Source organism: Schistocerca serialis, chromosome 2 (genome assembly GCF_023864345.2).
Source record: "Schistocerca serialis cubense isolate TAMUIC-IGC-003099 chromosome 2, iqSchSeri2.2, whole genome shotgun sequence".
NCBI classification, from domain to species: Eukaryota; Metazoa; Arthropoda; class Insecta; order Orthoptera; family Acrididae; genus Schistocerca; species Schistocerca serialis.
The window spans coordinates 1,084,800,640-1,084,818,143 of NC_064639.1; the positions used below are offsets into that span (position 1 = coordinate 1,084,800,640).

At 39.8% G+C, this 17,504-nt stretch overlaps 1 long non-coding RNA gene across 2 annotated transcripts in view; it reads left to right on the forward strand.

Annotated features, from left to right (window-relative positions):
* Nucleotides 1–17,504, forward strand: part of LOC126456700 (uncharacterized) — a 447,971-nt gene that overhangs the window by 309,151 nt on the left and 121,316 nt on the right. The window lies entirely within an intron of this gene.

Below are 17,504 nucleotides of genomic sequence, written 5' to 3' on the forward strand. Positions count from 1 at the left end.
TACTCGACCGAATAGTAGCGGCTTCAGTCAAGAATACTATCATAACGACCGGGAGAGTGATGTGCTGACCCCACGCGCCTCCTATCCGCATCCTCCCCTGAGGATGTCACGGCGGTCGGATGGTCACGATGGGCCACTTGTGGCCTGTAGACGGAGAGTTTTTTTTTTTGTTTTTTTTTATACAAAAGATACTAGTAATACGAGGTCGTGACATTCCTCTTCGTTTAGAAAGCTACATTGTCATTCGATCAAAACGTCGGGACGTCCCTGACAAGGTGCCCTACAGTTAGGAATATTACGAACGCGTAACGTGAACAAAATGTACTGTCAATAACAAAAGGAAAACGAGGATAATGGAATGTATTCTAATTAAACCAGGTGATGCTGAGGGAATTAGATTAGGAAATGATACACTTAAAGTAGCAGATGAGTTTTGCTATTTGAGAAGCAAAATAACTGATGACAGTCGAAGTTGGGAGGATATAAAATACAGGCTGACAATGGCAAGAAAAGCGTTTCTGGAGAAGAGAAATTGGTTAACATCGAGTATAGATTTAAGTGTCAGGAAGTCCTTTTTGAGAGTATTTGTATGGAGTTAGCCATGTATGGAAGTGAAACATGGACGATAAACAGTTTAGAGAAAATAGAAGCATTTGAAATGTGGTGCCACAGAGAAATGGTGAAGATTAGATGGTTAGATCACATAACCAATGAGGTGGTACTGAACAGAATTGGGGAGAAAAGAAATTTGTGGTACAACCTGACTAGAAAAGGGATTTTTTGATAGGACACATTTTGAGGCATCAAGGGATCACCAATTCAATTTAGTACTGGAGGGAAGCGTCTGGGGGGCGGGGGGGGGGGGGGATAAAACTCGTAGAGGGAGACCAAGATATGAATACAGTAAGAAGATTCAGAAGGATGTAGGGTGCAGTAGTTACTTGGAGATGAAAAAGCTTGTACGGGACAGAGTAGTATGGAGAGCTGCATCAAACCAGTCTTTGGACTGAAGACCATAACAAAAACATACTGTTAATACATTCTGTGGACTAACGTAAGGTTTTAGCTACAAAACTTGTATGTCAACTCAAAACACAGAAAAATGTGATATACATGTTAAGCATCAAATATAAAATTAAATTAAGGAAAATTAGTAATAATGTATAAACGAAAGTTACAATAAATAAAATTAAAAAAACAAAACAAGGAAGTTGTCCATCACAGCGTCATGTCGATCAAGATCATAAGCAGATCGCTCTCTTGAACTATTGACGTTAATTTTCCTAGAATGTCTGGCCATTTTTGAAATTTCATTTCTTTCACTAAAGCGGAAATACATAATTCATGTTATCAGTTTCTGTTATTTGTGCAAAATAAAGTCAGGTATTATAATTACCACCACAATGCCAACTATGTAAAACTGCTCTGAATTATCTTCTGAAAGTGCATCCACGGTGTTCTCATTTGGAGTTCGTGCAGGCGGGCACTCTCTAGGTACCGAAGCTTTCTGCTCACATTTCTCTTCAGTGTCAAATGGCTCTGAGCACTATGCGACTTAACTTCTGAGGTCATCAGTCACCTAGAATTTAGAACTAATTAAACCTAACTAACCTAAGGACATCACACACAACCATGCCCGAGGCAGGATTTGAACCTGCGACCGTAGCGGTCGCCCGGTTCCAGACTGTAGCGCCTAGAACCGCACAGCCATTCCGGCCGGCTCTCTTCAGTGTCTGCGCCTCATAGAACACATGACTTTTCCCAGAATCGGCATAGCTCATTAAGTACATCTTCATATACCTTGATTTCAAAATCCTTTTTCTTTCTTCTTTTTGGAGTTGCAGCACTTATGCTCTCCCTGCCTAAAGTAGGCTTTTTCAATGGAATTTTCTTCATTTTGATTCTTTCCATCTCCAATGAGTATTTGATAGGATTATCTGTCAAAATAGTAGTACGCCTACTTTTCCTATCACGATTGGACTGCTTTTGTGGGCCTTCTTTCGGAAGAAGGCGAATTGTCTTTTGGTGCAACGGTTTCTCCTCGATGTTGGTTGTGCTTGGAGGAAGTGTATCACTCGAAGATGCGATGCAAAGAATGTAACCAGGGGGCGGATCAGTCACGATGTCAGAGCAGAATGCTTCAGACTTCCTGTTCAAATTCCTCATGGCAAACCTACAACTAAAATAAAAAGTAATTAAAAATGCGACGGATAATTATGTACAGAAAATCGAATGAGAGATAAATTGGCTGTGTCTACATGCCCCTAAACAAGCAGTTGTACTTGCCCTGACAGGACTTTGTAGACAAGATAGCTACGTCACTGTACCACAAAAGTTTTATGAAGCCATTCAGCACTTGAATACAGTTGTTATTGTCGCCTCTACACATGAAAACTGTTTCAAACGTCTAGACAAAACTATCACAGGACAACAAAAGCTTTGTGTGAAAGGAAATACTGCGCATTTGAGACTGGAAATCAAGAAACCTCCTCTCTGGCAGTTCTCACAAGATTGAAGCTGCAGTGGAAAATATAACCATTTTAGATAGTTTTTTTTTTTCTTTTTCCACCGTTTTGTACTGCAGACATTCTTTGGTGCCACCTCAGGGCAGCTCCATTTATTGCACACGATCTATTTTCAGGTCAGCCGGCCGCGGTGGTCTAGCGGTTCTAGGCGCTCAGTCCGGAACCGCGCGACTGCTACGGTCGCAGGTTCGAATCCTGCCTCGGGCATGGATGTTTGTGATGTCCTTAGGATAGTTAGGTTTAAGTAGTTCTAAGTTCTGGGGGACTGATGACCACAGATGTTGAGTCCCATAGTGCTCAGAGCCATTTTTATTTTCAGGTCAAAGCTCGCATAGTCAGAGTCTCCCACGGCCTCTTCACAAAGTAGAGTCACAGAATTTTTAATGACGTTCTACACAAACCATTCACATAAATACAGTAAGTATCTCTGAAACTTGGCTCAATTTCAAAGTACTGGGGATTTTCGTTAAGTACCCTTAGAACCAAAGTATAACACAAAAATAAGTCATTCGCTAATCGGATCATCCTACAATCTTTTCCAGGACTGTGTGTGTAACAAGTGCGAAGTCGAACCACCCCAGGCTCCTCTTAGCTCCGGTAAGCGCCTGGGTGCATCTGCTCGCAGACTGAAGAAGATACTCCCACGTACGCCCGAAGCGCCCCCTTTGTAGATCGCTATTGTCAACTAGTACGCCAGCTTATATCGCACTGCTTTCACGTGCGTAAGAGGTGCATATTTCAGCTGTAGCAGTTCTCCGTATATCTCAACTTTGCAGTGGACCAACAGCGCCAGATTTTAATTTCCCTTCATTCTTCCACTTTCATTACCTTCATCATAATAGATACATAAATATGTAACTGTTTAAATCACGTAAGCGGCGAAATATCGCCGGTTATAAGCGACATCACCCGGCTGCATTCCTATAAATTCACTGAACATTTTATATGCCTGGAGAAAAACAGGACCCAAATACGTAATTGACCAACAAAATTCGTACGGTGCTATCCGCTTCAGGAATGGATATAAAACAACAGACCTCCATAAAACACTACTAATAAAAAGAGGTAGCTTTCCTACGGCAGGTACCTACCGGTATTTATATTATATCTAATAGCAATGTATAGTGTACCGCGTCATAAACAACTCATTATGATAACTAACTGCATCTCATTCAAATTAGACAGAAATCTTCGACCAGAAACTTACCACTGAAATGGGAATTGAGTGGTTCTCCTATGAGACTTACATTGTTAAGAGGTATACCGATTTTTCAAGAGTTCAACAGTAATAATAAACGATCGTTGTATTTATAAAAACTTGGAATCTGCAAAACTATTCAAATTATTGCTTACGAATACGAAACCCCGTTTTAATTCCCTGAGATGTTGTAAGTAGGCTGTTTAGGTTTTCTTATTGGTAACGCCACGTAGCGCTCTGTATGAAAATCACTGGCTGTGCTGTGTGCAGTCTGTGGCTAGTTTGCATTGTTGTCTGCCATTGTAGTGTTGGGCAGCTGGATGTCAACAGCGCATAGCGTTGGGCAGTAGGAGGTGAGCCGCCAGCAGTGGTGGATGTGGGGAGAGAGATGGCGGAATTTTGAAATTTGTAAGACTGGATGTCATGAACTGCTATATACATTATGACTTTTGAACACTATTGAGGTAAATACATTGTTTGTTCTCTATTAAAATCTTTCATTTGCTAACTATGCCTATTAGTAGTTAGTGCCTTCCGTAGTGTGAATCTTTTATTTAGCTGGCAGTAGTGGCGCTCGCTGTATTGCAGTAGTTCGAGTAACCAAGATTTTTGTGAGGTAAGTGATTTGTGAAACGTATATGTTAATGTTAGTCAGGGCCATTCTTTTGTAGGGATTTTTGAAAGTCAGATTGCGTTGCGCTAAAAATATTGTGTGTCAGTTTAAGCACAGTCTCGTATTTAATTTTTCTAAGGGGACGTTTCATATGTCGAACCTTAGCCGAGGATACCTCACTGCAATCTTCTGATTTTTTCTTGTAGTTTGTGTAATTAGAGTAGCTTTCGTTTATTGCTAGCGCGTGATTATAGAGAGAATTTCCTTTGTAGTTGTAGTTTTTCATTGTTGTACTGTAAAACAGTTGTGACATGCATGTAGATTTACAGCAAGTATTTCGCAGCTGCGCTTGCAATTAACGAGATATTATTTTCAGTGCTACGTTCATGTGTTCTCTTATTTTTGCTCTTCAAATTGTGCTTTTCTGTGTTATCGTGTGAAATATTGTGACAATTATGGCGTGTGAAAAACGTAAAGTAGTAATTTGGTAATTGTGCATAGGGAAATGGAGCGGGCTGCAAACAATGGTGTAGACAGTGAGACAATTATTGAACATGCAAGCATTATCGATTGATCGGTCAGCAACAGCTTGCCTCAGGAATCCGAAATGACAGGAGACAATCTTGCAAATACTGCAGATTCAGGTTTTGCGTCCTCACCGTTCTCTCAAATAAGTCAAGACACATTTTCTGCTTTTCAAACTGCGAATATTGCCGGTTCAAACGCATTGCCGAACAGCACTGAGGAACATGTTTCAGACACCAGTGCATTGTTATTACAATTAATGCAACAAATGGAACAAAAGCTTCAAAAGTTAGACATAATGGAACAAAATCTTCAAAAGTTAGACACAATGGAACCAAATCTTGAAAAGTTAGACACAATGGAACAAAATCAGAGACAAACACAGCAAAAGCTTCAAAAGTTAGACACAATGGACCAAAATCAGAGACAAACACAGCAAAAGCTTCAAAAGTTAGACACCACACTTGAACAAACACGTGAAGATTTCACTACTGAGTTACATAACATTGAATCGAAATGTCAAAAAGTCTGTAATGACGTAAAAACACAGATTTGTGAGCATTTTCAACCTATTTTTTCGCGGCATGAAAATGCTTTACAGAATTACGAAGCAGCCATAAAAGAACTGCAAACTATTGTTCATGAAAATCATGAGACCTTGCAAGCAAAAATTGACTCAGTTGCATCTACCGATTCGATTACGCAACTTGCAAAAACTCAAGAAAACTTAAAGGACACAGTAGATACTCTGAAAATTGGTTCAGAAAAACACATGGAGGAAATTAGTTCATTATCAGAGAAAGTAGTTGAGCTTTCGGATCAGCTAAATAATTTATCTACGAAGGTAAATGATAATCTCAATGACACAAAACCGGTAGTCTTTAATGACACAGAAGAGTGCAAACAAATTAGGAAATTCAAACAAAATCAGAATCAAATTAATACACAACACCAAAGAGAAATCCGGGAAGTACAACATCGGCTGACACAGGTAATACAAGAATTACGTATTTCAGAGGACATTCGCGCTCGAATACGGGAATAGAGACATAGAAATACGGAACAGCCACAAAATAATAACACAGGGCACTTCGGAAATTATGAAAGAAATTGGCAAGGTACACCGAATTTTGAGATGGAACCGCCGAAACGACGTAACAATGACCGGCATGCGATTCGCCGACATGATGATTTTGACTATAAGCTGTTCATTACTACACGTAAATTCAAAACATTTAAGAATTCTGGCAACGACATTCATCCACAAGCGTGACTTCATCAATTCTCGCATGTTTACCTCCCAAATGGTCATTAGAACACAGATTAGAATTTATGTGTGGGTACTTAGGGAATGAAACAGCTGTAAAATCGGTCCTTCACGATTGCCACAGTGAAGGAGAGTTTTACCATGCCTTCCTCTCAGCATACTGGTCTCAAGCCACACAAGACGGAGTAAAACATGGCATCATAATGATGAAACATTTCGAACAATCTAAATTTTCCAGTCTCGTGAAATATTTTGAAGACATGTTGCACAAGAATCAGTACCTGTCAAACCCATACAGCCCCTCAGAACTCATCCGCATTTGCTTAATCAAATTACCTGAACATTTACGACATATTATTTTGGCAGGACGTTGCAAAGACGACATTGAAGCTTTTCAGGGACTCTTACAAGAATTAGAAATTGACACTGACAATCGCGGAACGCGAAAACAGGAACACAACAATTACAGGTCACATCCGTCGCAATTCCGCGATGAAAGAAATAATAACTGGACACGATAAGTCTATTCTTACAACACAAATCGTGACCAAAACTGACACCACCCATATGACAACCGTTGGCAGAGTAGTAATAATTACAGGGAAAGATCACCTCTCCGTGGTAATGACTATTACAGAGACAATCAGAGAAACAGACAATATGGGAACCAAAATAAATATTATCAGGGGAGACAGAATAACTTTAGACGCAATGGTCCAGCGCGCAGTTACGATTCAGGGAGAAATTCTCCACCACGTGACCGACAAGAAAGAAACTATGGAATCTATCGACATGACGACAGACGATATGATCGTAACGACAGACCTGAATTGCATCAGAACTGGCGGGATTCAAACAGAGCAGGGCCCTCTGGACAAGGTGAATTTGTAGAAGTTAGGTCTCCAATCCCCAATAACGACGCGCGCGCCAACAAAGAGACAATAGGCAATGACTCATACCGCTGGCAGCCACAAAACGTACGTATGAAACTGACGATGCAGCTGCCGTAGCTAGTAATTACGTAAAAATGGAAGACATTAGGGACATCTTACTCCAGGAACACGACGTAAAACATAACAACATTGCATATCCTGTGATCCACATTACAGTAAATGACGTAAAATATACTGCAGTACTTGACTCTGGCTGTCCCATTTCAGTACTTAGTGAAACAGCCTTTAGCAAATGCAATAAATCGAACGATTGCCCCACACTTCCGTTACGTAAGATTAAATTACAAGGTGCAATCGTTGGAAAAAGTGTAGATGTACGCCAACAAACGAACTTAGAATTCTTTTGTCAAAGCCACAGCTTCTCTATGAACTTTCTTATTGTTCCATTATTGTCGACGGAAATTATATTGGGAGTAGACTTTTTGAATGAATACAAAGCAATCTTAAACTTTCACGATGCTGAAATAAGTTTAGAGAAAGAAGGTAAGTCAATAGCTTTTAAATTTGAAGATTGGCTCTCAAACCATGACGAGGAAATTAATCGGCTTTACCTTCTGTTAGACAACAGTTCGGAATTTTCTACGGAACTAGACACCAACAATCACTCTGCAAGTACTGACAGGGATGATATCGACGACATATTTGATACTAATGAGTTAATTCAGAATAAAATTCAAACAATTGAGAATTGTAATGGCACTGATAGGCAAGACCTTTTTGAGATTTTACAAGCACATTCCACAGTTTTTACTCACAAAACAGGAAGAATCAAGGGATTTCAATACCAATTTCGTGTTCGTGAGCATACTAAATTTTGTGTTAGACCATACGTAATTCTGGCGCATTATAGGGACCGTGTTAGAACAGAAATACAATGTATGCTTAATGAGGGCATTATTGAGTCTGCAGTAAGTCCATTACATGTTGTTGAGAAGAAAACTGGATCGATCAGGCTTGTCTTAGATTCGAGACAAATCAATACTATCATCATTCCTGAAACAGACAGGTCACAGATGATGGAAGAACTTCTTCAAAATTTTAATGGTGTAAGAGTGTTGTGTTCTATTGATCTCAGATCCAGCTTTTATCAGATCGAACTTCATCCAGAATGTAGAAAATACACAGCTTTTCTTTGTTTCGGCGTTTGTTATCAATTTCGGAAACTTCCGTTTGGTTTGAACATTTCTTCGGCAGCGTTCATTCGCGGGCTAAATTCTATATTACCTGATTTCTTAAAACATCACAAGCCTTATATGTGGATGATATTCTAATAGCAGAAGCCTCATGGGAACAACATAATCGCATCCTCAACAGTTTGTTACGTATTTTTGCAGAATCTGGAATTACAGTTAACTCGGAAAAGTCTGAATTCGGTAGGTCAAAGGTGAGGTTTTTGTGACATATTATTTCTTCTGAAGGCATTCAGCCGGATCCTGAAAAGTTAGAAGCAATCAGAGCCATTCCAGTTCCATCCACAAAAAGACAAGTCCGCAGTTTTCTAGGTCTCGTAAACTTTTACCATCGTTTTCTGAATATGCAAATTCTAGTTACACCAAAACTTTGTTCTCTCACTGGAAAAAATACTATTTGGAACTGGGACGAACAAGCACAGTTGGAATTCAATTCTTTGAAATAATCACTACTTAACGCGCCAATACTAGCTCATCCAGATCCCTCACAAGATTTTTGCCTTAGCACGGATTCTTCTAAAGTCGGCCTTGGTGCCCACTTATTTCAAGAATCCATAGAAAATGACACTACTGTTCAGGAAACCATTGCTTTTGCTAGCCGAGTGCTAACAAAATCTGAAAAAAATTATTCCGTTACTGAATTAGAAGCTTTAGCTATCGTTTGGGCATTTAACAAATTCCGTTTCTTTCTTTCTGGTAAGCACGTAAAAGTATACAGTGATCATCGGGCATTACAATTTCTTATGTCTTCAAAATTAAATCAAGACAGGTTAAAACGTTGGGCATTGTTTCTGCTAGAATTCCGCTTCACAATAGTCTACATTCCCGGCAAGGAGAACATTTTTGCGGACGCACTGTCACGCGCACCGGCTGGCCTTGAGAAAAGTAACACAGAAGGCAACTTCGAGAAAAGTTTCAGTATTCTTTACATTCAGAAAGTCGCCTTTGAAAACTTCATCACCACATCTTTAAAGGACATTGCTCATGAACAAGATAAAGATCCGATTTGGAAAGACATCAAAAGTAAATGGCATGAAAAGCCGCACACTCAGATTCGGCATTATTATCTGGTTAGAAACAACATACTCTTCAAACGCTGCACTGTTGATGACAAACTATGGGTACTTTGCATTCCAGACGATTTTGTTAATAAGCTCATTTGGTACATTCATTTCAGCTACGCACATTTTGGTTCAGAAAATGTTATCATATTCTTCGAACGACTTGTTATTTTAACAATATGGAAAAGAGAATTCGAAGAGTCTTGTCTATTTGTAAACTTTGTCAAAAGGCGAAACCATTTACTATCTCACGCGAAACTAATGCCCATTCAGTGATTTCTGCAACACCTTTCGAGTGAGTCCTTATGGTTTACTGTAAGTACTATGAGGAAGTGAATGTATGTAATATGACACATTTAAAACTTTTCGACTCTCGGCCGCTCACAGGAAAAAAGTGGTGAAAATAACCACATTAAAAAAGTTTCCACATATTATTATCAGTGACAAAGGTCATTATTTATGCAGTGAATGTATAAGTGATCACGCTACGCACAAAATGTTGAATACAACATTTCCAGGAGGGATTTGCATATACCTTTAGTTCCAGTAACAGAAAATGTTCAATGTCTTTGATTGTTTACTCAGTCATTTATAGCAAAATTTCGATTTTGTGAGAGCGCTATATCAGAAACTGTATGTACTGTTGCGTGTTGCAATTTAGCAAAACAGAGTTGTCTGTAAGCCAGACCTGATGCTGCCCTAAACAACATTTGCTAAATCACTTACATTACGTATAATATCTTTTCACATTGACACATAATAATAAGAAAAGAAATGGGCCTAAAATAGAACACTGTGGTATGCCTGTACTGAACTCACATTAAATCTTTAACCTTTTGTTGCTAACTTACGACAGTCAGTTTGTTAGGAGATGCTCGTATAAAGTGAACAACGAATTAGCATTTTCCATATATCCATATATGCCCTAACTTATGCAAAATTATAGCATTGTCTGCACAATCAAAAATTGTTGTTATATAAAACTAGCTGCCTGCTGTTCTCATCTTGCAATTATTCTTCATTTCCATCATACATAAAAGAATAAATTTCGCTTTCGTGATCCTCCTATCGTGAAATCGAACTATACATACTGCAAAGTGCTACAGCCCTCTTGTACGTTGGCTTCTCAAGAACTCTGATAATATTGGTACCGTGGGGACCACTTAGTAACTATCTACTTCATCCCTTCCTTCCATTTTATTTAGTGAATTTACTAACTAAAGTGTTAATCTACCTGGAAAATTGCAAAAACTCAGTGTACATACAGGTGATCGTGTGCTATAGAAATGTGCGGTGCATTGACCCAGTAAGTCAGCTCGGTATTTCTTCTTACTCATCTGATTCTCTATTTTCACTGATTAAATATCTGATTCAGTTTTGTCCTTAACGTGACATAATGGTCTCGTAAAAACCGCTTTTGCATGCTCTGTGCACTATCCTCTACCAATAAAATACTGATTTATCTTGCATTCTTTTAACAGGAAATTGCCACTAAATATATCGTACAACTCTGGTGGATAATTAATAGTTTCGTCTCTCATGAAAAAGATAATGAGCACCCATTCTATGTCCTAATACAGTTGTTATAAACGACATCTTAAACCCAAGAGTTTCTTATTCTATTGGTGCAGACCATTGTTTCAGCCTGTCCGACAATGTTTTACAACATTTTGCAGCATTTTCGCTAGTGATACAGTGCAACAGTCTGTTATCCTTTCATCTTGTTTGGTACTCTTGAGTCGCTACAATGGCTGCTTATAGGAATAAATTTTCGGCTTACAACCTTTTCATGGAAAATACATGTCAGAGGAAGCTATAAGTAGTTGCATACTACATTTGCAGTTCAGTGTGTAATTACAGATTTCTTGCTAAGTGTGCTTGTCGAGACTGACTTTTGATTTCTGCGTTGCAAGTTGGCCCAAATCCCTAAAATGTGGTGTCTGGTACCTTCCGATATGAGTCAGCCTTGATTCCTTTCATTGTTAATTTTTGTGTATCATTATATGACGGACAATTGAAATTTTTTCTCAAAATATGCCACTAAACAATGGAAAGATCTGTGAAAATATTGTCTTTGCCGCTATTGTCTCCCTGTGGTCCAGTTCGGAAGGATCATGTTATAGGGCTCAGGCATATCCATTAACATTACTATCGTTGGAACCATTTAGAATACTAATACTGAAGATCCACGCAAAATAAACTTGTGATTGTTAGGGACTATGGTTTGTGCAGTGTCTAGAAACAAAAATTTTGAAGTCTGAAGTGGGAAATCTGCAGTGGCCAACAATTAAATGTTTCTTTATAACATTCAAACACTCCCACATAACCATAAACAATTTACCTTCGATTAATATAAATCACCACTCATTGCATATAGAATTAATTTCATTCCATAGAAATCAGGTAAGATAGTGTGTTCTTGTTGTTACAATGTGATACTGTGACTGTTTAACTCAGTAACTGAATGCATCAAAGTAATGTTTTAAAAGTATATTTACTAAGCAGATTTGACTAAAGGAAACAGCAGTTCTTAAAAACATCAAATAGCAACAGAGCAGACTCTGTGTAACAAGATACGTAAAAACTTTGTGACAACAGACACCGAAAAGATCTATGGATGAACATTTACAAACAGCTGCAAGTTGCAGCGATAACAAAGAAATTACATTATTTCTCCATACTACCTACTGCCTTACTTTTAATGAGTGTGTCCAATACACAGAGAGTCTGAAGTTACTCCATATTATTTCGCAACGTATAGAAAACTTCTAATTAGAGACTATATAGTGTAATAAGTAAATTTTGTCCCTAGATGAGCCAATCGGACATGGCCGTCGGCCATGTCACTCCATGTCAGCGGTGTCATCAGAAGTGGTATGGAGGGCGTGTGGTCAGCACGTCGTCTCACGGTCTTCGTCGTCGGGTTTCCTGATCTTGGAACGGCTACTTGTCACTCGAGTATTACCTCAGTTGACCCCACGAAGCTGAGTGTAGCCCGTACCCGCCGTTCAACCAAGGAAAAGTCCCTGGCAGCACCGGGAACCGTATCTGGAACCTCCGTATGGCAGTCAGAAGCGCTGACCACCTACGCAGGCTGACTAATGATAAGATTAACATTTTAAAGAACATAGTTCTTATTACAGGAAACAGCAATCTATAATTATTATAAATAAACTGGAAGCAGTCTTCATAGCATTTTTTTTAATGTGGTGACTCGTTTCGATCTTATTACGAGATCATCTTCAGACCTACAATGAACATGAATCCTTATAAACATATCAAGAACGGAATCGTATATTGATAAAACAGTACCGGTAAATAACGCTGACATACCATAGAAGTATGCCATGAACCCACCGCGTCCGGCAGATCTCTATGGTATATCAGCGTTATTTACTGTTTTATCAGTATACGATTTCTTCCTTTATATGGAAATGGAAGAGGATGTAGAGGAAGATGAAATGGGAGATACGATACTGCGTGAAGAGTTTGACAGAGCACTGAAATACCTGAGTCGAAACAAGGCCCCGGGAGTAGACAACATTCCACTAGAACTACTGACAGCCTTGGGAGAGCCAGTCCTGACAAAACTCTACAATCTGGTGAGTAAGATGTATGAGACAGGCGAAATAACCTCAGACTTCAAGAAGAACATAATAATTCCAATCCCAAATAAAGCAGGTGATGACAGATGTGAAAATTACCGAACTATCAGTTTAATAAGACACGGATGCAAAATACTAACGCGAATTCTTTACAGGAGGATGGAAAAACTGGTAGAAGCCGATCTTGGGGAAGATCAGTTTGGATTCCGTAGAAATACTGGAACACGTGAGGCAATACTGACTCTACGACTTTTCTTAGAAGCTAGATTAAGGAAAGGCAAACCTACATTTCTATCATTTGCAGACTTAGACAAAGCTTTTGACAATGTTGACTGGAATACACTCTTTTAAATTCTGAAGGTGGCAGGGGTAAAGTACAGGGAGCGAAAGGCTGTTTACAATTTGTACAGAAACCAGATGGCAGTTATAAGAGTCGAGGGGCATGAAAGGGGAGTAGTGGTTGGGAAGGGAGTGAGACAGGGCTGTAGCCTATCCCCGATGTTATTCAATCTGTATATTGCGCAAACAGTAAAGGAAACAAAAGATAAATTCGGAGTAGGTATTAAAATCCGTGGAGAAGAAGTAAAAACTTTAATGTTCGCCGATGACATTGTAATTCTGTCAGAGACAGCAAAGAACTTGGAAGAGCAGTTGAACGGAATGGATAGTGTCTTGAAAGGAGGATATAAGATGAACATCAACAAAAGCAAAACGAGGATAATGGAGTGTAGTCGAATTAAGTCGGGTGATGCTGAGGGAATTAGATTAGGAAATGAGACACTTAAAGTAGTAAAGGAGTTTTCCTATTTGGGGAGCAAACTAACTGATGATGGTCGAAGTAGAGAGGATATAAAATGTAGACTGGCAATAGAAAGGAAAGCGTTTCTGAAGAAGTGAGATTTGTTAACATCGAGTATAGATTCAAGTGCCAGGAAGTCGTTTCTGAAAGTATTTGTATGGAGTGTAGCCATGTATGGAAGTGAAACATGGACGACAACTACTTTGGACAAGAAGAGAATAGAAGCTTTCGAAATGTGGTGCTATAGAAGAATGCTGAAGGTTAGATGGGTAGATCACATAACTAATGAGGAGGTACTGAATAGGATTGGGGAGAAGAGAAGTGTGTGGGACAATTAGACTAGAAGAAGGGATCGGTTGGTAGGACATGTTCTGAGGCATCAAGGGATCACCTATTTAGTATTGGAGGGCAGCGTGGAGGGTAAAAATCGTAGAGGGAGACCAAGAGATGAATACACTAAACAGATTCAGAAGGATGTAGGTTGCAGTAGGTACTGGGAGATGAAGAAGCTTGCACAGGATAGAGTAGCATGGAGAGCTGCATCAAACCAGTCTCAGGAGTGAAGACCACAACAACAACAACATATGTTTCTAAGGAATCTCGTTCATTGTTACTCTGAACATGATCTTACAATAAGATCGAAACCGGTTACCACATTAATAAAATTTATGCGATCAAGACTGCTTCCAGTTTATTTATGATAAGATTAATCAATTGATAAAATGCTAGTCAAAGTATAAAATAAGTTCACATCCGCCGATCTCTATCCATAATAATATATCAGAAATATCAGAGAAGTACACAAATCTGAAGACACGGGATACACTGAATGATTCCCGCTCATTCTATTAAGAATTGAAGAAGCTCTCGGAGCGGACTGTTTAACAATTATCAATAAGGCGAATATTATTCAGTTCAGCTCTAAATTGATTTAAATGCAACAATGGTTGTGACGCCGTGTCAGTGTCCACACAACAAATAAATTGGCACCACTATGTGCTGTCAGCCGTTCGTACCTTGAAATAAAAGGATTTTCGTTTTTAACTGCACCGCATTTGACTGACGTTCATTCCAATTGATGCTAAAATTACGATCTGATCTCTGAAGATTGTCGAGATTCGTGAGAATACTGTCTCTACATAAACATTCAGAAAAAGGATATTATTGACCAATAAGGTATACTGAAACTGGCAGAAGTAAAGCTGTGAGGACGGGGCGTGAGTCGTGCTTGGGTAGCTCAGTTGGTAGAGCACTTGCCCGCGAAAGACAAAGGTCCCGAGTTCCAGTCTCGGTCCGGCACACAGTTTTAATCTGCCAGGAAGTTTCATATCAGCGCACACTCCGCTGCAGAGTGAAAATCTTATTCTAATAAGGTATACTGTTAACGTTCTTCGTAGGAGAAAAGCAGTTTCACAACACTATCCTACTGACACACAGAGGCACATTCTTCACATTCATCGCTGATCACGTAGCATTCCCGAAGTGCTTTTATCCCTTACTTTCAGGTTATTTCATTCTCTTCTGCATCTGCAGCTACATAGACACTCCGCAGGCCACCGTACGGCGCTTGACTCTCAGACAGAGTTCCGTATGAGCCTTAATTTCTCGTATTTTATCTCCGTGGTCCTTACGCACAACGTACGTTGGCGGCAGTGGGATCGTTCGGCAGTCAGCTTCACATGCTCGTTCTCTAAATTTTCTCAGCATTGTTCCTCGAAAATAACGTGGCCCTCCTACCAGGAATTCCCATTTCATAATTAATTGAAACCCTCAGCTGCCGACAGGTGTTGTTGATATACCTCGGTGGGGACAGCTGAAAATGTGTGTCCCGGCCGGGTCCCGAGCCCGGGATCTCCTGCTTACACTGCAGACGCTCTATCCATCTGAGCCACCGAGGACACAGACGAATAGCGCAACTGCGGGGACTCATACCCTGCACGCTTCACGTGAGACCCACATCCCCAACTCTCCACAATCTACATACGTAATGTTCCTAATAGATATTTTCCCATCCACTCATTACTCGCGCCAACTAAGGTGACGACTCCCGTAATAGTTCGGGCAACCTGGGCGCATTCGCACAGACGAAGCGTGCAAGGTATAAGCCCCTGCAGTCGCGCTATTCATCTGTGTCCTCGGTGGCTCGTATGGGTAGAGTGTCTGCCATATAAGCAGGAGATTCCGGGTTCGGGCCCCGGTCAGGGCACACATTTTCAGCTGTCCCCATCGAGGTATATCGAAAACACCCGTCGGCATCTGAGGGTTTCAATTAATTATCATTTATTCTAGAGAAGCTGCACTGTCATCAGCGGTATCTGTTCTTTCGAGAACAGTTACTATCTCCATATATTCCCATTTGAGTTCCTGAAGCATCCCCGTAACACTTACCCCATGTTCAAATCTACGGGTAACAAATCTAGCAGCCGCCCTCCGAATTACTACGTTGTCTTCCTTTAATCCGACCTGGTACGGATCCCAAATAGTCGAACAGTACTCAAGAATACGTCGCACCAGCTCCCTACACGCGGTCTCCTTTACAGATGAACTACACTTTCCTAAATTTCTCCCAATAAAACAAAGTCGACCATTCGTCGCTACCACAGTACTCACATTCTCGTTTCATTTCGTATCTCTTTGCAACGTTACGCCCCTGGTACTTAATTGACGTAGCTGCGTCAAGCATCACACTACTAATATTGTATTCTAAGGTTAAGGGATTGTTTTGCCTGCCCATATGCGTTAACTTCAATTTTCTATATTACGAGGATGCTGCTATTCACCACACCAACTAGAAATTTGGTCCTAATTATCTTGCAGCCTTCTACAGTCACTCAACTTCGACACCTTACCGTACTCCACAGCATGATCAGCAAGCAGCAGCAGATTTCTGCACAGCCTGTCCACCAAACCATTGATGTATATAGGGAACAACAGCGGTCCTATCACACTTCCCTGTGGCACTCCTGATGATATCCTTGTCTCTGATGAACACTCGCCGTCTTGGCCTGAGTTGCATTTTCTTTTGCAGTTCTGAGCTCTCTAAGTAAGCACATATAGGGTATCAGCCTGTCTTTTTAAATCTTATCTATGAGGTGCTCAGTACGGTGCTTACTTGTTAAAGCTGTGAAACTTCTATTGCGCAATGAATGAAAGTAACGTCAAAGGTCTCAATTTTGACATTAAGCTTACACACACAGAGCGTTAGTTAAAAATAAATTTATTTATCACATATCTGTCTTTTTAAACTTTATTTATGAGCTGATCTGTAGTGTACTAACTTCTTAAAGCAGTGAAATTTCTGTTACGTTATGGGTGAAGTTAACGTGAAAGGTCTCAGTTTTGACATTGAGCTTAGGCACACAGAGCATTAGTTAAAAATAATTTTTTTTTATTACGTCTCTTATTCAACATGACCTAAGGACCCTGTTTCCAAAGTCCGCGAGAATTCCTTTCGGAGGCAAAATTATTCCACCTATTGTATCTCTGTACGTCAGCCACATATTATCTTTTAACTGGTAGCCAATGTTCAAGGACTCGATATTCTTCAAGCCTATTCAACTCTCGTTACGACTGCCTTCGGCATATTCATCTAATCAGAATAGCTTAATGTTAGTGTTCACCTTTTTTTCATTGCTGATGTGTAATTACTTGCATCTCGTTGAATATGATACACTTGTACTTCCGGGCAATGAATGACTTGTAGAACAAAGCGTTAATCCTAATTACAGACATAAAGCTTAATAAACTTCCATTGCACAGTTAATAGTG